Raw genomic sequence first — 23,973 nt, forward strand, 5'->3', positions numbered from 1 at the left:
ATTCTGAAATCAGTGCTCTACGCAAGTTTTCAGAAGGCCAGAAGTTTGAGACAGTGGCAGCTTGGGAGAGTGAGTAGGCAACTCATACTGTGTGTGGTCTTAGGTGTACAGATTTATTTTCTATTCACAGGAATGCAATGTGGAGGTTTACAAGAACATTGGTTATGTCAGTCATTTTCTGCTTCCCTACATTCTCCTTTCTGTCTCCAGTAATCACGAACCAAGACTTTCACATTTCTCATAATGTGAAATAAAACTACCTCAGCTCGAACTGCATGCAACCTTTTACTACACAGTATCTCTTTGGTGCTAAGCAGTGACATCATTTCATAAGCGAAATACAAGCCTCCAGATGGTGTAAAATAGAAAAGCTGTTAAGTCAGCTCTCCTCATCTTGTGGAAGACAAGAAGCAAAAATTACTACTTTGTTTACAGCCAGGATGGATTTGCCCATATCAGAAATTATTTTTGGGAGATGTGATTTCACCGTACCATTTTCAGGGAAAAGATAATGAGGCAATGAATATTCTAAATAGAGCATGCCAGTATACTATGAGAAATGTCTGCTGCTTTGTTACTCCTCCTTTTACATCTATGGCATTTTAAACGATCTGAAAGGAAATTAAATATAGATCATTTTACAACATCATATATATATATATTTTATATTTGAAAGGATAAGGATTTTTGGTACACAAAAATTCTCTCTTTGGCTTTTCACTCAACACTGTGTAATTTTAAGAGTCCTTCACTTATTTTTCCCAAGCTCTGGCAGTACATTTACTAGTAAAACTTGGCAATCTGAAGAATACCATCATTTTCCAGGAAAGTAAAGCCAAACCAGACCTGATAGCTAGCACATAAACCATTTCAAAGACCTCTGTCCAAGTAAATTGCTTTTCAATTTTGTCTAAGTTGTTTTTCCTCAGCAACTACCTATTTCAACTATTTAATACAATAAACTCTGTCACTTGCTCTGGAAATATACAGCACTTCACAAAAATCCAAAATTGGGCTATCCTAAAGAAAAGTTCATGTAAGTGGCAAAAATTGCCAAATTCAAAGTCAAACTTTATAAATCTTCATGTGATCACCTGCCACTCATGACCAGCTCCAGTAGTGACGTTTATTTCTTGAAGTCCCTTACTGTTAACTGTTTAACTTACATGCCATAGTATACATATCATTTATGAAAGTGGTTTTGGTGTTATGGAGCTCCACGTGGAAGTAAAATGTGAAGAAGCACTACTGTGTTTCGCTGTTTATTATTATTTACTGTACCAGCATAAATTAATACATTTAGAGCAAAGTATTTTTTTTATTTTTTTAAAAGTAATTCTGACGTTACTAGTCAAGCATTAAACATAAGGTAGTACCATCCCTTGGGTAACAGAAGGCAAACTAGCACCCATTGTCTTTCTCCCTCCTAATCCCACTTCTGTTCCAGCACACGCTGCAGTCAGTATGTGCCACTGCATCCAGGAACCAGTTTTCTGACCTTTTGTACTATTATTCTCTCCCTTCCTGATGACCACTACAGGCTCCACAAGGTTGCTGACACTTTCCTGTACTACTACTTGTTACCTTAGTGTATTATGCAACCTTTTTTTTTTTTTTTTTTTTTTCCTTCTTCCATCCTTTGGAACCATTTCAGTTAATCAAAGAACCAAACTATTAAACATCTTCATGCCTGTACTTATTCATCCATATTTACACATGACATTAAGAACTGGCAAAAGGACAGGGATGTAAAGCAGCTGAGTACCTTCCAGCTGATCTAAATAAAGAGTGAGCAACATAAGAGGGTGTGAGCAACACAAGAAGATGATGCCTGTTCACATCAGAACAATTTCATGCTATCTCATACTACTATCCCCATAGAATCACCATCACAAGCTCTTTCAATCTCTACATGAAAGGAAGGGAGAACCACATGATGGCACAACGCATCCAATGCACTTACTCTATTTACACCTCAAAAGATGGCATCTATATGTTCCACAAAGATCCCAGCCTCTCTCCCTAACGGCTTAGCCAGCCAGTGTCTATTAATCAACCCTGATTTTTCTTTCATTCTTTCTTTTCCCACAAGTCCAGATTATGCACTCTTTTAAAAGAGAAAAGCAGTATTACTGATTCAACAAACCACACTAGAAAAGATCTTAGCTGAAACAGATTGCAGCTGAGAAACAAAATGGTTCCCACGGGCAGTTCAAAACTCATCCTTGTGAACCATCATAGCCACAAAGATTTCTGACTGATTTCTGATATCAACACAGCCAACTGCCTACCAGCTGTTTTATTCAAATAAATGTTTGCCTACTCCTACCGATAAAATTAGGTAGTTTAAAGTGGCTAGTCCAAAGTTCAGAATTTAATATTCAGTTCAGTTCCAGCAAATTTTGGAAAACGCATGGGAATTGTAACTCATGTGCTAATACTTAAAGTTTTTGTTAATAAAACTTCCAACACTAACCTTACCTCATTGATTTTTATGCTCACTATAAAACTATAGCTGTCATAATATTTTTGAATTACTGCAAAAGGAAGTCAGTCATTCCAGAGTCAATGTTATTTAGCAACATAACGATAGTTATAAATTCAAAATACTTAAAACCAATTTACAAAACTATCAATCGTAGTAGCTTTTAACTTTTGAAATTTCTGTACCCAATAACATTCAAATTTTATTATACTTTAACAGATTAATAGAAAGTGAATTAAAAGGCCACTTTTTTTTTAAGTCATGCCAATGCATTTAACTGCTTCATGAAAAAAAAGTGTTGAATTCCACAATAATATAAAAACCATCAGTAAATAGCCATTAGCTCCATACACAATGAAAACAGAATTTTTATACAAACTGTTTTTCTCAGTTTAATTTTTTCTTAATAGCAGAAGTCAATTATTACAAATAGTTGACGTAGCAATGGAAGTGATTTTTGTAAAGCACATTTAAGTTTGTAACCTGCTCAGGACATTCAAACAAAGGAGCAGCCTGTAGGTAAACCCCTCCAACCAAACGAGAGAGTCTCTGTTACACTGGCAGGGATGAGCTGTACCCTTGACCCCACTCCCTCTCCCATCTCGGAGAGGCGAGATTCACCCTGTTCTGGGACTGGAACACCTGTTGATGTCACCCACTTGTCTATCACATACTCCTTCATCAGTAGGTCCAGCTGGAATCAGCTTGGCTACAGGCTTATCTTGCAGAATCTACAGCCAGCTCATAAACACAGTGATATAAAACAGATTGGGCAGTATTTTTCATTTATTCATAAGAACACAGGGAACAGAGAAGAAGGTTAAAATAATAAGCTAAACATACATTGTTTACTTTAAATTTAACAGTTTTTTCTTCAAGAAGTATCCTGTGTTGGCTATTGTTATCTTTCCTGCCCACGTTCTTTCAGAGACAAATGCATTGCCTTTTCTCTGGAAACTGCTCCATTTCTCTCAAGAGTAAGTTTCTAACCAATTTTAACCTTTTTGATTAAAAAATCACTTCTAAGTCTTCCCAAATATAAAACCTGAGAAGTTCTTTCTCTCCCAATAAGCCAGGCTGCACAATCTCCTTTGGCAGCAATAAACTTCACTTGGTTTGATATTTATCTTGAGAACCAGCAAGTGAAGTGTTACAGTTCTGCTTAGCTCTTTCACTTGTTTTCAACCCAAACCTTTAGTTCTCTGGGCTCTTCTAGAACCCAAAATTTTCTCCATAGCTCTGGCTTTCAGGGCAAATAAGCCAGGACAACTGCCTTACTTCAACCCACCACCACCACCCCCCAAAAAAAATAAAAATAAAAATAAAACCTACTACTGCTCATTTCAGTCTTCTTCGGTGGCTTCTAGAGTCTTCCAGAGTTCTCTGAAATGGTGGTCCCTGTCTGTGAGTGCTGCTATTTCAAAGAGAAATAACACTTAGGACTTTCTGATTTAGGGGAGGATATTTTGTTGGTTTTTAATAAGTGACCTCAGGTGTTTCAAATGAAGAGGCACCATCTCAGCATTACACAGCTAATTTGTATTTAAGCTTTCTAGGTAATTCTGCAGATTTGCCCTCATCCAGTGATGCACAGAGCAGGGAGCAGCATGCCACCTGCAACTCTGCCAGACCGGTTGAAAGTTCTACACTTTCCTTACAAGGGGGATCTGCAGCAGCGCACAGAGAACTGCCCCCTAGGAGATAAGAGTGAATCTCTCATATCTAGGGCCCTTGCAACATAAGTCAGATGCAAGAGAAAGTGTCTGATAAAGATCTAATAAAAATCTATTGCATACATGATCTGTGCATGCACAGCAATCCAGATGACATGCTGGATTTCCTGCATAAACTCATGTGTAGTGCATCTTACACAAGTTGATGCACAACAAAGCTCACACCAATTGTCTAGTTCGTACACAGTAGATTTGATACATCTCTGAGATATACCAGACTTCTATTAATTTAGAATTTTAGATACTGGGATGTGTGAGATTTAGCTAAGAGATTATCAAGGTCCCCTGAGCTACTGAGATTATTTAAATCTGGATAACTGATCCACAAGCATATGATAGAACATCAGCGTTAGCATCAAATCTATCCTTAAAACTTCAGTTTCTGAGGAGCAGAGCAGAGTTTTTGTTTTGTTTTCACCAACAGAAGAACAGTTGTGAGAAATACAAGATAATTGCTTCACATGAGAACAGAGTACATTGTTTTACTACATTAGATGGACAAAAAGATTATGTGGAATATTTGGCATTCCAGTAGTAATGTTCTGAAGAGAAAAGTTGTCACAGAAATTAATAGATCCATTTTGTCTATTTTTGTGACTTGTCCATAAAAGAAGTTCTTCTCATGGTTTAAAAAAAAAAATTTAAAACCTTACAGAAGACTCAATTTGCCAATATCTGGCATATTCTTGATATTTACAGATTTCTCCTAGAGCTGGTAGTATTCAGACCTTTCTACAACAAGGTTTAAAGAAAAAGAATGAAAATAGTAGAAACCCTAGCTGGCTGAATTCTTACCTAAATATTAAATATAAAAAGATGCATGTGCTAGCAGGCAAGTTACAAATTCCTTGTTCTACTAGGCCAAGGATACAAGTTTCCTGGAATTCAGAAGTCAGGTCTTCTAAAACAAAAAATGAGAGAAAATTCAGAGACTAGATAATTAAATTACTTCTTTCTAGAAATAAAACTGGAAGTTATGCAGATACAGATTATCTCAGGATAAATCTTGAATTCCTTACTCAGAGCTGAATCGTATATTCAAAAATGTTTGATAGAAGTAATAATTAATGAGTGATATCAAAAGCAATTAAAAAATGATTGAAAGTTCCCTAAACGGAGCCTAAAAAGACTACTTTGGCATGCAGTAAGGTACATTCTTGGTAAAAGAATATACTAGACATTAATAAGATTTAAAAAATGACAGAGGTCTCCTAGCAAGAACATTCCAAGCTATTCAGGGCATAATAATAGCAAAGTTTGCATACCATTCTCAGAGACAATATCTTGTTTTAATGGGAAGCCTGGTTTGAGCAAAGGCAACATCCATTCTGTCTACAGCAAATTCTTATGCTTCCTGCAAGTGGTAGGTTGATTTAAGTGACAACTTAATAAATACAGGTCTCAAATCAATCAAAGATAAAAATTGGTATTAATCCTGCTATAAGGAGAATAGGATCCTCTAATGACAGCTTTTTTTTTTTTAAATGAGGTTTATTTTTGACCTAACTAGATGAAAATAACCATTTTTGCTAGAATTTAATAGCATCAGCTGCTGATACTATCACTGATTAATTCTAAGTGATGAAACCCCAAAAGAACTATGTTTCCATAACAAGGTTCCAGTGATATAAATGACCTAAACAAACATTCCAAACTCAATTACCGATGATGATTCCTGTTAGCATCTTGAAGATTAACACATTACTTGAGAGAAATGGAAAAGTGCTTAATACGTTCAGTTCACAAAGTCTGCTTTGACTGAAGGAGGAGCAAAAATTGAGATTCTTTTTTGGGAGTAGGTAAAGCTTGAACTTTAGAAGAAAATTTAAGTCCAAGATTGTAAAGCAAAAAAATAAAAAAATCAGACTCAAAGGACAGCAATTAAAAAATTTCTGATACTAGGTGAAAGAGGAAAAAAAGCTAATTATATATTTTTAGCTAGAACTGGTGAATTGTTTAGGCCTCTTGAAAGAATTAATTAAAAACTGTTTGTCAGCATCACTTCAGTGTGATATCTTCACAAGTTACTGCTTCTCACGTGAATGGTTGTGTCAACTACTCTACATTAAAGATAAGACAGAAGAACAGAAGCTCACTTAATAGCTCACTTGTGGAAAACAGCTCTATGCTGAGAATAAAGAATACCAAAGAACTGACATTCTTCTATGACCTGATACAAGAGGAAAACGCTATGACTATAATAACAAACTATTATCCAAAATGAAGGATTCTGACCAAAACAGAACTCGAAGCAATATGTAGCTGACCTGTGGATGACAATTACTTGATTTTAGCAAAAATTCAACTTGAAAAAACAGCAAAGTCAGCAGTGACTTTGGATGGTTTTATCAACAAATGTCTGACAGAGGAACTTGTCAGTTAGTCAGTCTAGTCTTTTAAGAGATCAGGCACAAGCAGTTCTCTCAACCTCTCCCATCAGTGCCTTACCCAGAAGGAAGTTAAATTGCCTCCTAATAGCAGCAGCATCATACTTGTTATCTAATCTATGGGACCTTCCAGAGTACTAGAAATGGTATTATCTTTTCATCTGTACTAGTACAAATGAAGCCCTTACTAGTACCCTGGACAAATAACTTCACTAGGCTAGTTTGCAAGTGGCTTAAAAAGAAGATTAAAATCATACTGTGAGTCATGTGATAACTACTTATTTTTCTTAAAATCTCAAGTCTGATATAATAAGTGCTGAAACTCTTAAAAAAAAAAAAATCTGGTCTTTACAATCATAGAGAAAAAGAAACCAGATCTAAAAATCCCTACAGAAGAAAAATTATTTAAATGTAATCTGAAATATTTTTATAATGTTCTGATTTTTGGACTCAACAAAAGATGCAAGATTTAAAATGTGAGGGCTGAGTAGCTTTCAGATTTATGGAAACTAATAATTATTCAGTGGTATTCTGAGCCCCTTAAGAAACTGTTTTGTGAAATGCTGTGTCATATTAATTTAATTCTGGAAATTATTATTCAAAGATCTCTTACAGGCAGAAGGTGGTCCATCAGCTGAAGATCATAAGGCTTGGAAATACTGCTAAGCTATTTTATTAATAACAAGAACCAAAAAGCAGATTGGAGTCCAACTGAAACAAAAGTGCAGCCATTTTTCCTGTCATACAAATTGCAAGTATATTTACTTCAGGTGCAGGAAACAGACTCCCAAACTACTTTCCAGAGTCTGTGCTAGACTGAAATATGAAATCTGGACATAGAGAGACTACTTAGACCAAGAAAGGCTGTCTAACTCTGTATCTCAAGAAAGGACTATAGTCTACTGTTACCAAATTAATTAGTTTAGTAGCTATTGTCCCAAATTGATAACTCCTTTTATATGTCATCTTTGCAGTAATATTCTTGAGGCATTTTAGGTGGAACTGGAGAAGGTATCATAGTCTTCAAAATTTCAGTTATCACATGAAGCGGATCTTCAACTCATATTCTAAGTGTTTGAAAATTTTCAGATAATTAATGACATTCAACAATAATAGGAAAGTGTAAGATTTAAACTAGGGACATAAAAGCAATAATTTTATCCTTTGTATAAGTACAGTGCTTATAATACAGGTTACGTAGTAAATTAAAAACAAAAACTTATGCAGGGATGAAGTCAGACATGAATAAGTCTCAGCTGCAGGTTTTCTAGCATACTAGCAGAGTCTAGTTTGTCAAGTATTTAAACTGAATCCAGTCAGCTAGATCTTCTAGCAGCACGTCAGTGACATTTCAAGATCTGATCTTTCATTTATTTCCCAGCTGTAAGTTATGGGTTTACTAGTTTACCGCAATCATATTCCAGCTGGGAGACACACTGTTTCTCAGGACAGAATAGCATCTGAAGAAGAAAGATAAAGGAAAACTGGTATGTGCTGCTTTCTTAACAGTGTTGACACTAAACAATGTGAAGTTAGATATGAACACAAGCTATCATAAAAGTGCTTTTACACTGTCAAATGTTTAAGTGGTATTTTCAGAAAAAGAACCAGAAGTGAAATAACTCTCAAATTAATGTCAGACAAAGCCCTACAACCTACAAGAGCCAACAATGACAGCCAAGACACAGTGACTAAATAAACAGAGAAAGATAATCCTCATACACCAGTTTTCAATGAGAATAAAAGCCAACTCTGATTCTTCAGAGTACAAGAAATTCAAGAACTCTTGGAACTGTTAACCATAAATTCCGGTATGCCATCATATTCCTTCCTTCTCCAAAATGTCCAAGACAATACTGGTTATCATGTAAACTTTCTAACTGTTCAAAAAGAGAAACTTCATGAACTACACATCCATGCTTGATCCTGTGCTGCATTAGAACCTGTATGGAAAAATCATTAAACCACAATAACCTACACTGGAATAGCTTGAAAGAATTTTTTCCTTCTCCCTTTCTCAGTCCCTTGAAGGAACCCAGGGTCTTACAAAGATCATAATCAGAAACAAAAATGTGGCTAATATATATCTAATATGACCAGACTGTTACACATCAACAAATTCCAGATTTGTAAAACATGACCCCCTAATTCCTGCAGAGGTATCCTAGATTTTGATAAACTTGATTCAATGTACTATTCGCTCTAAGGAAAAATACCTGGGTGAAACAAAGCATACAATTATGTGAGGGTTTCCATTTTCCATTTCTATTTTCCATTAGTATCTGTAGAAGTAATTAGTGTCCTCATTATCTACAACTTTTCTAACTTGAAGTCAGAAAATAAACCCAGCTTTGATAACACCTCAACTAAGCAAGATGGTTTTCCTTTCCATAATGTAAAGATAACCACTATACCTGCCTCACAAAGGTACAGTGAGGTTTCAACACTTTATTAAAAAACTCTGAAAAGTGCCTTACAGAAAACCTGAGGAGGAGGTACACAAAAATGTGTATTATGCCAAAAAGGCAAAAAAAGATTAAGTAGATGGGGCAATGGAATATTGAATCAGGACAGCGCAGGAAGACCTTTTCAGCCATTTCTGGAAGTACCACACAGTTCCTTCAGAAGCAGAACCTCTTCCAAAAATTCCCAAGATCCAGAGTCCCATAATGGCAGTTCTCCCACTTGGAGCTTGTAGAGTATTTTCAACGCTTCTGATAGAGACATTAAAGAATTGCTATTACACTTTACTACAATAGGTTAGAAGGAAAAATGAAACATGATGTGCAGCATCTTATGAGTAGATATACTTCAGAACGATTTCTACTAGCCTTATTGTAAGCAGTACATAAAAATCTGATTATTATCCCTAGAAAGTGAAATCCCTACTCTGGTAGACTGTGAAAAGTTCCCCATATTTTAAAGTTTGAAGTAAAAGCTTATCCAAGAAATTTTAAAAAGATGTTTCATATCATTCTTTTATCAGAGTCTTTCAAAATTAAACTTTCTCTTGACTTGGTTTACTATAAAAGGTGAATTTGGTAAAAGTTTGAACAGAAATTATGACCATTCTTGGTCATGTAAACTCAGATAGATTGCATTTTTCAAGGAGGGAAGAAGAAAGAATCGTTCTACAGATTTTTCCATATAAAACTCTGGAAAATTGTTGGAACTCTGGTCTATGACATGTAAGTAATAAATAAGCAACCAAAATAGATGATGAAGTAACATACATTAGCTGCAGGATTCTAAACTCAGACTGATACACCTACATTGCCTCATTCATCCCTCAGCTGAAAATTACTGTCCCTTAACAAATATAGCATAACTGAAAGAAAGAGGGATGTCACCAGTTAATAGCACTGATAAACAAAACAGGTTGGCTTAAATGACCCCTGAAAATCAAACCACTATTAAATGATTCAATTGAGCCAAACCTTTTTAATATTTAGTTTTTCCATTTTCCTGATCAATCCTCCAGCCTTCCTAACTCCTCCACCTCACCTACTCTGAACTGATATTTCTTCAATCTGTGTAACCAGAGCCATAAACTGCATTCCATGTGAGATTTCACAAAGTGCACTAAGACCTTCCCCATCTCTACCAGAAGTCTCTCGTCTGATACATTCCAGGATCAGATTTTCCACAGCCACATTTTGTGTGTGACTAACAGCAGTCTCCTGATATGCTGTTACTACCTTCACCTCAACATTTACATTATGGAAGTTTTAGTTTATAATTCTTAGGGGCATAACCCTGAAGTCTGTACTACATCTCATCTCTTTTTGTATCACTCCAGAATTCAAGATCATCCAAATCTCCTCAGATCACTAGTGGCTCCAGCCTGTGTATCTCTGATAACTCAACTCATGAGTATGCTTCCAAAGCTTGGCAAGCTATGTAATAAAAATATTAAGTGAGCCGCATTGCAATATCAGGTCTTGAGAGGCTTCCACTGTAATTTCTACCAACCTGGGCTTTTCTTTCCATACTATCTAAACTGTTAGCCAATTATTATTTGCCAATATTTCATCCGGTTCTTGGATGAGCCCCAATTTTCACTCACTCCGGTAATTTCCATAATGATATGGCATCAAAAGCCTTACTAACATACAGCTAGATAAAGCACAGCATATTTTCTTTGCCTACAGGATGAGCACTCCTATCAAAGAAAGATACTGTTTTAGTCTATTTGACAGATTTCATAACCAAAAAGGGTACACAATAGGGCTCAGGAAAAAAAAATATAAAGAAAAAAAAAAAAGAAAAAAAAAACTAAAAGAAAAGGTTTTTATGAGAGAATTATTTTTTTATTCCAAATTCAAAGATATTCAGAATATGTTTTTACTTCAGTTACAAATGGATTTTTACTATTTTATTTTTTTAAGCTTGCTATCCAATCTGGGAATATAAGTGGTATAATTCTATTTTAAATCTTATGCTAACAATGAAGCTGCAAACTTTGAGTTACTGTTTTGTTCCACATAGAGTATCACCAGAATTCCTGCTTTTTGAATAGAATATGTTCAAAAGACTTTTATTAAAAGATTTTGTACATGAAAGTATGTCTTTGAAATACTTCTAGAATTAAGTCTTCTAGGATTTCAACCCTTTGAACTGAGGTCATCCTTAAATATGAAGATATAAGTGACTATGGAAAAGATTTTGCTAATACGCCATAGAAAGTTATATACCTCACTGCAAGAAAGATGGATTTTTTAAATATTTGTTGCTTAATCAGTCTTAATATTATTTTTAGTCTATAGATTTATTAATTATATATATGTATATTCACATATGCATGTGTAAACAAATATTACTGCTGAAAAAAATCAGAGCATACATAATTTAACACAGAAGTAGAAGCTTTGCGAAAACAGATTTACTAGTCAGGGAAATGAAACCTGAGTATGAAAATTCATTTCCCAATCTCTGACAGTTGACATTAACATGGAGCCTTATAAATCTGCCTTTTAAGAAATTTCTGAAAATAAATAAATAAATAAATAAAACAAGTATCATTCCTCATCTGTTTTTCTTTTCCTGGAAAGCATTTTGAAAGTAATCTTTTTTCCAGACAGATTATTCTGCACGTGGGTGAAATTCTGCTCCTTTTTCCAATCTCCTCAAAAGATTGAGAAACTAAAGACACATTTCAAGAAACAGGAAAATGCCAGCACACAGAAGGAATCTTAATGTAAAGTCAGACATAGATTAAATACACAGGATCCTCTACTACACTAATGTAATTATATTTACTGGTACATACATGGGAGTATCACAATACTATCCCAAACACAAGCAAAAAATAATCAAACAAAAAAAATCACCACCTCTCCAACCCTAAAAGTTAAAGAGGATATGTTAAAGAACTGCTAATATTTCTCTCTGCAACTGTCGTAAACCTAGTGGCTTTCCCTAAATAATCTCATGTAGTGACACACATTTCACACATTTCAAGTAAATGGCAAAATGCATAAGCACTTTGGAGTTTAAAATGTTTCAGAGGAATTAATTTCCAATAACTCCTTTAGTAAGGAAGTAAAGAGCTAGTAGTTATAAAATAAAACCAACCTCTTACAGTTTTCTTAAATGTCAATCTACCTTAAGGCTGCATTACAAAAGCGCATCCATGGATGCACAGGTGTATCAACCTCTTCAATTTCCACCTCTTTACGATTAACTTTTTTTTTTTTTTAGGCTTATCATTGCTGAAAATTAAATCTAGCATGGGAAATTCAGCCTTTGTTCTTCCTTCCTGCATGCATTATACACTCAGTAACAATTCTGCAGCCTGCAAGTTTGCTTTCACAGATGCAATTAAGTGCCCCTGTAACTGAAACTTCCTAAACCCTTCTATTATTGATGCAAGAAGAAATATAACCCTCCCCCCTCATTCATCACTGTACTGAATTGCAAGATCTGACAGAGTAAAGAAAACTAAAACTTTATTTGCTGGATGTTGTATATAGATGTGATTTTTCAATATTAGAAAAAAATAAACCTGAGGAGAACAAGTTGTTTTTTCATAGTAATAAAGTAGTTCCCATACTTTGTGGTTTTTTTAACATGTTTTATATATAGATACACACACAAATAAATATACAAGTTATTTCCATTTGCAGACATTTGCCCTGAAACTTTACCATTAGTTTTACCCTCAGATGTCTATATTTCCATTCTGAACATCTTAATTCCAAGAGTCTGTTCAAAGATAAATGGGCATCATTATCCTAGGAACACATAAGTACAAATCAACCTAAAAAGTAAAAGATTTTGATCTTAATGTATGCATCCCTGATCAAAACACTTAAAAGTGTCCAAATGGATGGAGTTCTGGTAATCTCATTCTTTAATATAATCTATTACTTGGCATAAATAAAAAGGCTCTTCTTCAGCACAATTGCTGGTTACAATTAGTGACAGTAAAGGATGTAAGTGTTACATACATGAATATTTTTCCTGTGAAAAAGATAACATTAAGCAGCCAGGGAATACAAAGTAGCACTTAATTAGCCTCAAGGTCACATGTTATATAAATCATTAAGCCACTACAAATTAAAAGGCTTTGAAACAAGGACAGGATTCTGAGTACGATCCTATAGCAGTACAGTCCTACAAAACGGAAATTCAGATAGTAAATGGACATCAGATCTCAAAGCTCAATATACAGAACACAGCCCTTAAAATAATGGTAGCAACCTCTCCATGGTCAAGATTTCAAAACTGGGTTGCAATGCACAACACTAGCCTAAAATTTTCTCCATTTATTAAAAAAAAAAATAACATAACTTCAGGATTTCTCTTTCAACTATGTCACTGCTCAGCAAGACAATTGTACATCACATGAAAAATTCTAGTCTCTTTCAGCTTTTAATAGCAGATGCCTGATTATACCACTATAACAAATATCTTTGAACTGTTTAACTTACTAACAAAGTTAAAAGCAAAAATACCCAAATCCTAAATATGTAATTCATAAAGAAGCATATTTTCCTTAATTAATTTTCTCAAAGTTTACAATATCTGTACTAATTCTCTGTAACTAGATATGTTCTGGATCCATTCTCAGAGAATCTGTGTAGAATAAACATTTGAAACATCTTAAAGACTAAGTAAAACCATCTTTCTATTACGCTGCAAGGCAAATGATTTTTGGATGTTTTGCATTTTTATGCTAAGTAGTGCAGCTGCAATTCATAAAAAGCAATCAAGCTAATTTAAGTCAATCATGTCCAGGAGGTTCTCATCACTTGTATAAAACTGTTCTCACTCATTTAAGGCTCTACCACAGCAAGAAGCTTTTTTTCTCCCTCTAAATGTTGTACCTTAAGTTCAGTCTGTATCTTACACAACAAAGAAAGTGAAATGTAAATCTTATGGAGTTTTACATTATAGATCAAACTTATGTGTCTCATTCGAACAAAAACTTTGGTTGATAGTACCAATCTAACACAAATAGGATTTATCCCTATATAGCAACACTCTACCTTTAGTGTACATTGAGGCATCAGGTCAAAGGCAAAATAAACTTCTAGCACTCAAAAGGCACAACTGTTACCCTCTAGCACATAATCTGGATTATATTACTGGGATCATAACATATGTTTTGAATTTATTATTTTGATTTATCAATATGGCACATCACAGCTGCCATCTTGAGTTCCCTCTCAGCTGCTACGTTTGACATTTTAAATGATGATGGTTTTTATTTTAAAATTTTGCATTAACTGTTGCCACTACATTTTAGACCCTTAAAACTATTATAGCCATACAAGAACCCTTTCTCCTTAGATGGGGGAAATCCAACATAATGGATCTGAATTCGATTGTGATTCTTTGCCATGTGGCCAACCCCCATGGACATGTGACTGTTGACACTTCCCTGCCAACTCAAAAATAATGAAAGAAATACAGCCTCTGAACTTAAAAGTATACTATGCCTTTATTTCTGTTCCTTATGAGATGGTTATGGGGCTCAATACAGTAACTGGAGATGGAAGCAAGGAACCATATAACCAAGCCCTTCATGAAGAGATGAAGCCAGGCAGCACCAGGTTGACTTAAATTACTGTCATGGCATCTTTTCAAGTTCTCTTTGAGCAGTTGCTTGTCAAAACCATTTGTTCAGTGTTCCTACAGAAGCAAATAGAGAAAATGCAAAATATCAAAAAAATCCATCTACCAATAATCCTGCAACTGACCAGGGCAAGGTTTGAAAAACAGACTGGTCTTCAAATCATAAAAACTGTATCTGTCTCAGTGGAGGAAGATAAGATTTAAATCCCTGAAACCATTTTCCCGTCATTTTTGGTCTACAGTCGAGACAAAGCTTTTTGTCCAATAGGAAGGATTTCCTTATTATTACAGATTACTATGTGGTTTTCAAGTATGCTGAACTATTAAATAACTCATCAAATAATAATATAAGTTTTTCATCAAATGGTTTATCTTGGAATTATAAAAGGATAATAATAATCCCTTGGAATTATGAGCAAATAATAATAATCAGAATTAATAACATTGTAACTCAGAACTCATGCTCTAGAAATGCTTCTCTTGCAAGAGAACACAATCTCTCACAAAGGCAAAACCACTGCAATACAAAAACCATCTATCTAACAGGAGGAGAACCTATGTTGGGGTTGTGGAGCCTGCCTCTGTGACTTGTGATATCACATCTGGAGCTCTGCATCCAGTTTGGACTGCCCATTATAAAACAAGACATTGAAATACCAGCATGAGCTGAGGCCTCACCTGGATGGTTCATGGGACTGGGGCACAAAAAGTACCAGGTCAAGCCCCAGGTCTGTGCACCCTGAAGAAAAGGACAAGGGGAAATCTTACTGCTGTCTTCAATTACTTATCAGAAGGATAAGAACATAGAGCCAGGCTCTTCTCATGGGTGCACTGGGAAGGAATGAGACAACCAGAACATGGGAATTCCACCCTGACAGGAAAAAACTATTTTAACCACAAGCTTGGTGCCTAGAGAGGGTATGGAATCTCCATCCGTGATGTTCAAAACTTATATGGACACAGCTCTGAGCAAACCAGACTTGGTTTGAGCAAAAGCCTGGGCTGAAAAACCCATAGAGCCCCCTCCCAAGGTACATGATTCTATGAATCACCTGAACTTAATCCTCAAGGTTTCAGTCTCACATATGTCCTACACTAAAACCACAGGCATGCTCACACTACACTCAGCACCACTCTGCACCACACCACACAGGAGGAAGTTCCCACTGGAAGCAGAAGCAGCTGCCAACAGACCCTTCCTGAGGTCCTCCCCAAAGTCACAGAGACAGACACGCAGCAACTAGGCTGCACAGGCTGCGTGTGGGAAAAGTGCCCAAAATCCCAGCTGTCCTGTGATTTTGTTCATGAGGTAAGTGGTGAGAATTTATTGTATAACTGTTCTTTAACTATCCTTTCCATAATGAAATTGAACACAGAAGGCCTTTCAAGGTCCCCGCTTGCCTAAGAAGCATTAGAACTTTACAAATCTGAAAAATTTAAATAAAGAGCTTGCCAGTAGCTACAAAAGAGAGATACTTTAACAAAAAATGATTAAGAATTATGCAACCCAACATGGACAATGGAGAATTTCAGGTTTCAAATAAAAGTTATCAGCAACACAACTAATAGACAGCTTTTCTTGGAGACAATCAGTCCAGAATATTGCAAAAGCCTAAACAAAATAAAAGGCAGACTTCAGTTATAGACATATCTAAAATACAACTCCTCCCCGCCCCCCCTCCAGAATTAGCATGTGATATGTTCAGTAATTTTTCATGTTGGTTTTACTATCACTGTATTTCCAGCTGATGTCCCTAGAAATTCTAGAAAAGAAAACAAACAAAAAAAAAAGATACCTGTTAATGAGCCCACATATTGAGAGTGTACTTAAAACATGTTTAAAGCATCAGACATTTTAAGAAGCGGCCATGCAATCTGAAAGTCAGTGCAATTCAAGAATCAGACCTGTACACAGGGAAAACTAGGATAATCTTGTCCTTTCTCATGCTATCATGCAATATTCAAAATTGTATTTAGTCATTACTATTCATGTGCGTTGTTAGTTGACTGTATGCATTTTTCTCTCATTAATTAACATATTCATTACAGTAATAACGCATTGATAAAATTATAAAACAGATCAACCTTCTTCCAACTGAAGATTTAGTTCTGTTGAATATTTTGCCCAAGCCTTCCTTTCAACATTATAGCTTATCTAACTCACGTTTTTAAACATAGTTTACAGAATCACAGAATAGTGACCTCTGTCACTGTCAAAGACCTCTGGAGATCATCTAGTCCAATGCTCCTAGCCAAACCACAGCCACCTAGAGCAGGTTGCTCCCAACTAGTTGCTCTGAATAAGTCCAAGAATGGAGACTCCACAGCCCTTCCAGACAACCCTCAGCATAAAAAAGAAGTTGTTGGTGGTTTTTTTGGTTTTGGTTTGGTTTGGTTTTTGGTTTATTTTTGGTGTTTTTTTTTTTTTTTAATGTTTAAATAGAATTTCCTGTATTTAAATTTGTGTCCATTTGCTCTTTCCTTTCAGTGAATAACAGAGTCTGGCTCCATCTTCTTGACACCATCCCACCAGGAATTTATCAGATCCTGCTTGGGTCTTCGCTTCTTGAGGTCATCCAGCTCCATAAGCCTCTCCTTATATGACAGATGCTTCAAACTCTTAATCATCTTCATGGATGGAAGATGGAACACATCTTCATGTGTTGGACTTGCTCCAGTATGTCCATATCTTTCTCATATTCAGGAGGCCAGAAACAGACAGAATTCTCCAGATGTTGTCTCACTGGTGCTGAGTAGAGAGGACGGATCAATTCCCATGGCCTGCTGGCTATGTTTTATCTAATGCAACCCAGGACGCTGTTGGCTTTCTTTACTACAAGCACCCATTGCTGGCTCATGTTAACTTTGAGTCCATTGAACCCCCAAGGTCCTTTCCTTTGCCAAGTTGCTTTCCAGACTGTTCTCCCTGACTGTGTGCTGATGCAGGGGGTTACTTCTTCCCAGGTGCAAGAATTTCTACTTCCCTGTGCTGAACTTCATGAGATTCCTATTAGCTCAGCTCAGGGGTCCTTCTGAATGGCAGCACACCCACATGGGTCTAGCAGCCGCTTCCCTTCATTTTCTATCGTCTTCAAGCTTGCTGAGTTTGCATTCTGCCCCATCACCAAGGTCGTTAATGAGGGTGTTAAATAGTACTGGATCCATTCCTATCCATCAGGGGCACAAATTTTCCCTACTCTTTTGTTGTTGCTGATGCACCTGGAAAAACATTTTTTCCTGTCCCTCAATGTCCCTTGCTATAATTCAAGTCCAGATGTGCTCTGGCTTTTCTACCCCTATATGAGCTCAGACAATGTCTCTATATACCTCACAGGTCATTTGTCCCTGCTCCCATCCTCTGTATCATTCCTTCTTATTTAGCTTGATAATTAGAAGAGCAGAAGAGCTGATTTCAAATATGCAAAAATAATCATTTATTTAAAAAAAAAAAAAAGTCATATTGTACCAAAGCATTCTTGTATTTTAACAGTTCCTGAAAGCATTCGTTGTCCAGGAAGAAAATGCGTTAAGTTATGCTTATCTTCTCTCTAGGTACGCAACAGACCTCTTCAAAATTTATGACAGAAGACGACAGCATAATCAGCTAGCCTACTGCCAAGCCACTAGTACACAGAATCATGCTGGAAGAGAAAAAGATGACAGAGGCATTGGCACTTCAGTGAAGACAGGCCTGAACTTTTGTGTGGGTCAAAGATCAACACAGCTGCAGGACTGGGCAACAACCGTGAGTCACCAATGTATATGAGTCTAGGTCAAGTCTGGCAAAGATTTCCTGCCTGATTTAAACTTAGTTTATTTGGTCCAATGGCACTGTTCCTAGAAACAGAGGGCAGGTTGACCACACATGTGTCTGTCTGTATTTGTGGCCTGACACTTGGCAGGATAAACTTCATTATGTTTATGGTTATGCTTAGGAAAACTACTCTCAATTGTTTCCAGTCTGTTGCAAACACAAATCTACAAGCTATATTAAATATGTACTATTGTATTTACCACAACTTTATGAAATCATGCATAAAATCCTAAAATGGGATAAAAGAAAGGCAACTTCTCAAAATTTTTTGTTTTCAATTTCTGGCAACATTTCAAAAAAAACAAGGAAGCAAACCAATCCTTATATTGAAAGGTCAGCCAGGACCTTATTTTCAGGATAAATAAAGCCGGCTTAAAAATATATTCAGATGCAAATAAAGAGAAACACAATTTTATCTTGTATCAGCTATGGCTGCAGAAAAATGAAATAGTTCCTCAGTACAATATCTTGGTAAATATCTGTATATGTTAATGAAGAAAATGGATTTTTTTTTCCAGCCAGAGTAAAATTTACAGTTGACTCAAAAAATGAAATAAATTGTAATGAAAAAGATAATTTTATTCCAATTCAAATAATACAGACCTGATTAGGCATTGAAGAGAATTTAGGATAGAATCTTATTTTCTTACCCTCTAATCTCAAGAACTTTACTCCTTCTGTTATAAAGGAGAAAAGTTTAGTTTTAATCATTTGAAGATAGAAAAGAATGCTGAAGTATAGCAATATGCAAAATAAATGTTCTGTTTGAAATTCATTGTAATGCATGGTCCAGTAAAAGACTGTGCACTATGTTTTGTCCTGAAATGTGTAAAGGAAACACAAAGCATAGTCTGGAGATCAAATATATCCAAGCCCTTTTTCCTCTACAGTTTCATTCCTTGTCCTGTAAGGACTCTATTTTCACATGATTTTGCTGTGTATCTAAATTTAAAGATGAAAGACGAACCTCCATACAAATCCTTATACTATTAATCTATCTCCCATGCAAGCCCTGTGGGAACCAGAGAATCACTTGTGTTAGACTGGATATAGCAAGCAGGCATCAGGAACACTTTTTGTGGAAATACAAAGAAAAACAATCTTAGTAATTTCTGTTACTACTGGTAGCAATTTCTACCAGAATTTTTCTCCTTACTTCTTTATTATTTATCCTAAGTTTAAAGGCAATATTAGTGCCCTCAGCAATGAATATTTCTACTGCAGTGTTCCTCCAAATGTACTACTGAAAAATATTAATAATGTTTTATAAAAGATGTAACCTTCTCCTGTCTTATTACAAATGTTTTAAATTCAACCACAGACATCAGGCATGCTTGGGAAATAACAAAATACAATTTATGCAAGGGATTATGAATGCGTAGAAATGGGGAGAGATATAACAGATACTATTTTTCACTTCTATTAGGTATTATTGGAAAACAGCTATAATATTTATGAATAGTATAATCAATTCCAGAATCCAGTATTGCTCTGATGGTATTCAGAACAATGAGTAAATGACACAGTATAAAAGTAATTAAACTAATGGAAAGTATTTTAAGTATTTTCTTGGCACTTCAACAGTTTAAACAGTTTAAAGGGGAAAATAAGCATGCAGCAAACATGACCCAGAACTGTTTTTATTTACAAGCTCCTCATTCCTTCCCACCCAATACCAATCTTGTGCCTGATCTCACAATGTACGGCAGCCAGAAGAAAGTAATATTTAAAGATAAGGAACAGCTGTTATGCTTGTCTGACCTGAGGAAGAACTTGAAAGACAAAAGCAGAAGGACATGAGAAAGAAAATAGTCCTCATAAGTGCAGTATTTGCAGAATAGTTTGAGTCTATTTCTAGCCAGTTCTGGTAATAGTAACTGACATGAAACTTGCTTGCATCAAAAATACTTCCAACTAAAAGAACTAGAAGGGAAGCTAGCAAAGGCAACAATCATTCACAGTCCATATATGAATAACTATAAAAACAGCCTATTTTAAAGGAAAATCATTACTGAGCTTCAAAAACAATATCAAGAACACATATTACAAGATGTCAGAATTAAGGTTTGCCTCTGCAAATCTAGTTTCACCCCTTATGTTAAGCTAAACAGCCACAGAATTCCTGCAGAAACAGAAACCAAAACATTCTCATCCATTTTATTCAATCTTCTGATCTCCTTTCCAATCCAACTTTAAACTAGTACCAACATTTTCAAAACTTCTCAAATACTTGCCTTCTAACTCCCTGATTTTATCATGTTATAAGTTAATGCTACAATACTTAAATACATTTTTAAACACTAACCATAGCACAACTCACAGCTTTAAAAGACATTTAAGAAGCTCTCCCCACCAGCCCTGATGGTCTTGTCCCAGAGCTTTTCAGCAGCAGTATCTTCTGTGATCCATGCTCTTTTTTCACTCATTTACCTTTGATTCTGTAGAACTTTGATTCTTGATTTTCTTCAAGTTTTAGATTATTTATACTGGGGAAAGTCTCCTACCATTTACCATCTTATTCCTTCATCAAATGCATCAGAAATATTTATTTGCATTTTTAAAAAACTTTTTTCCCCACTTTCCTAAATCATTTTCTTCTATCATGCTATTGTTTGCACCTTCTGTAAATACTCAAAGCTATCACTAAAAATATTCGCAGTTACTATTAAGAATATTTTAAAACAGAGAGACAGGTCTGAGGTAAAGAATATACAGTGTAAATTCATCAGGATGCATGTAGACTCTTTAAAAAAATAACAGCTGGTGGAATGCATACAGGTGGCAAAAGTATGGTTATATAAAAACAAGAAACCTACAATATATGGTATTTGTAATAGCATCAGCAAACCTTGACATGCTCATGACTTTATATCCCAACATTTCCTTCTGAAAAATATGGAAAGGAACATTGAGGAAAAGATATAAATTATGCAAGTAAGTTGATCTATGTGAAAAAGTGTGCACATTCAACACAAGTGCAGAGGGAGCAATTCAAAGACTTTCTTCTTCATATTTCACAGAACAGATAACTAAAAGCAATTGTGCAGATTCAAGTTACTTAATGGCACAAAATGGTGTATCTTTAAAAAAAAGTATTACTACATTAGTAATTATTGCATAGAAATAATGCAACTCTTGCTATAGCAGTGAAAAGGTAGATGATTCTGCAGGGGAACTGCAAATGCAAAGGATTTGTGGGAAGAGCTAAAATTTAAATTACAATGCCACAACATTAAAATTATCACTGGAAAAGAATCAAAGAATCAAACAAATTGGAAGTGACATCTCCCACTGATGCAACAATGCATCAAGTGCAACAGTCAGCTGACTCAAGAGTTCACAAATATCATTAACCACTTGACCGTTGACCAAAGAGCTAAACCAAACATTTTTCAAAGGAGACAGATGATTTCACAACTTTGTTACAATCGCTTTTTATGTAGTCAAGTCCAACAAATGCTAATTAGCATTCTGCCTTTAAGAACATCTTGCATCTTAATTAAATTCCCAGCCTTCTTATTAACTACAGATCTATAAGAAAATTGCTCTAAGGATGCTAATATCCTTATTTAATTAGGTGCTATCATGCATAGTAGTTGTTTAGTCCAGCTTCTTTTCAAGTGCGAGACTGCTATTTTCATGGCTTACCGTGCACAACACCAACTCCTCCGTGCAACAACTGGAAACTACAATGATTGCTCCCACATGTCTGTGCCAGCCAGTCCACAAGGATTTTTAGTTACTGAAGCCTTAAGGCTACACAACCTAACTACTGTGACTTGCTATAGTAGAGCTGTAAAGTACCAAATCTACTTCAGAAAGACAGCTATTTAAATATAGCAGATTGCTAACCTAAGAGCTCTTTTAGTTCAACTCTTTCAATTTATTGCCTTGCCACTATGCTCCTCTCTCACATTCTAAGCTGTCACAGGGGCCCACAGAATGTGAAAACTGCATAAAAAGTGAAACGACTGGCAAATTCCACTCGAGATAAAACTTAATTTGAAATACACAACACTCCGTCAAGTCAAGAAAGCTGTGAACAGCTTCAGTGACAGAAAGAGTAAATGGTACATAAGCCTCTAGAATAGTGCTTTTTACAGCAGTTGATCTTTCCTTTGCATGAAAGACAAATTTACCAGAACAATACACTGGCAGTACAGCAAAGAGACCATGCTGAATTATCTGGCCCAGCCTGATTTGAAACAAGAAAAATCACGAAACAATAGAAAAATACAATTTCAAAGTAAAACTGTTGGAAAAATACAAGCATGAGAGTGAAATAACCTTAGTTATACTATTATTATTGCAAAATTAAAAACAGATTTACATTTCAAGTGATATCAAATATCAGCATTGTAACAAAGTAAAACTAAGGGATTGCAGCTTTGCTCCAAGTATTCTGTCCTGTCTGCATTTATTTGCTCTTTATGCAAAGAACTGCCAAGAAGTCAATCATTTCACAGCCCTTCTCTATAAAGATTTGTTTAAAAGAAAAAAGATTGCAATAAATATCTACCATAATCACCTTTCCTCTTAATTTTTATTGTTTTCTGTATAAATACTGTACGCTCAGACTTCACCTATCTTTGTCCATTGACAAGACTATGCTTAGTTTACAAAATTTCTTTGTAGACATTTACAGGTGTCAGTTCATTAACCTTCACACAGCACACCTGCCAGCTTACGCACATGCTATCTAAAGCAATGATACACTAAAGTGCTACGTTTGTGTCACAATTGGATATGAAATTAATATTTTTCTCCACTGAGCTACAATGGTGAATGTATTTGCATCAACTTACATCAGGCTTTTTTCCTGATGAGAGCAGTAGTTAAGTACCAATTGCTGATAAAAGGCAAATATAGTATAACACTGTACTATCTTCCACTTCTTGAAGTATACAAATGATAGCCTCATCTCTTTAAATCAAAAAGGATTTTTGCTGTTGAATCTCTTTCCCACTTCAGTAGCAGCAAAAGTCTTCATTTTAAAAGTTAACATATCTAGCTTTTCCACAATGGTGAAGAAAATCTCAGCAAGTCTAATATTCTTCCTTTTCTCAATTCTCTGTGGAATACAGTGACATTTTCAGTGTTCTGTAGCAGAAGTAGCCCGACCTTGGCTCATTTTTATCTGACCTCTGGGTTTTCACATCATTAATAAAGACAGAATCAAAACAAAGGCTATATACATTAGGGTAGGAAAAGTTTGCATAGTTTGGCACTATTACCATATATACACTTAAAATGGAACAAAATTAAACGCACATAGCACAGGTGGTGAACCTTCTAAGGACTGACTCCAAACTTTTCTCCTAATGGCAATAAACCACTTTCAGACCTCCCAACTCTGGCCACCATGATAGTTATTGCTTTACAGGATTATATCTTTTTGTTTCAGCTGTCAATAAAAACTTCAAATGATAGCTTTTTAACTCAAATAAAACTATAAGAAAACACTGACATCACTAA

The 23,973-nt window shown here is 35.5% G+C and overlaps 1 protein-coding gene and 1 long non-coding RNA gene across 32 annotated transcripts in view; one reads left to right on the forward strand and one right to left on the reverse strand.

Moving 5' to 3' along the window:
• Positions 1-23,973, reverse strand: part of ERC2 (ELKS/RAB6-interacting/CAST family member 2) — a 522,744-nt gene that overhangs the window by 355,209 nt on the left and 143,562 nt on the right. The gene's annotated exons all lie outside the window — the stretch shown is intronic.
• Positions 14,757-17,484, forward strand: LOC308200328. The gene is made up of 2 exons (XR_013955485.1): positions 14,757-15,993; positions 17,173-17,484. It is a non-coding gene; the product is annotated as an uncharacterized lncRNA (long non-coding RNA).

This window comes from Anser brachyrhynchus (assembly GCF_964034855.1).
Source record: "Anser brachyrhynchus genome assembly, chromosome: 10".
NCBI lineage: Eukaryota > Metazoa > Chordata > Aves > Anseriformes > Anatidae > Anser > Anser brachyrhynchus.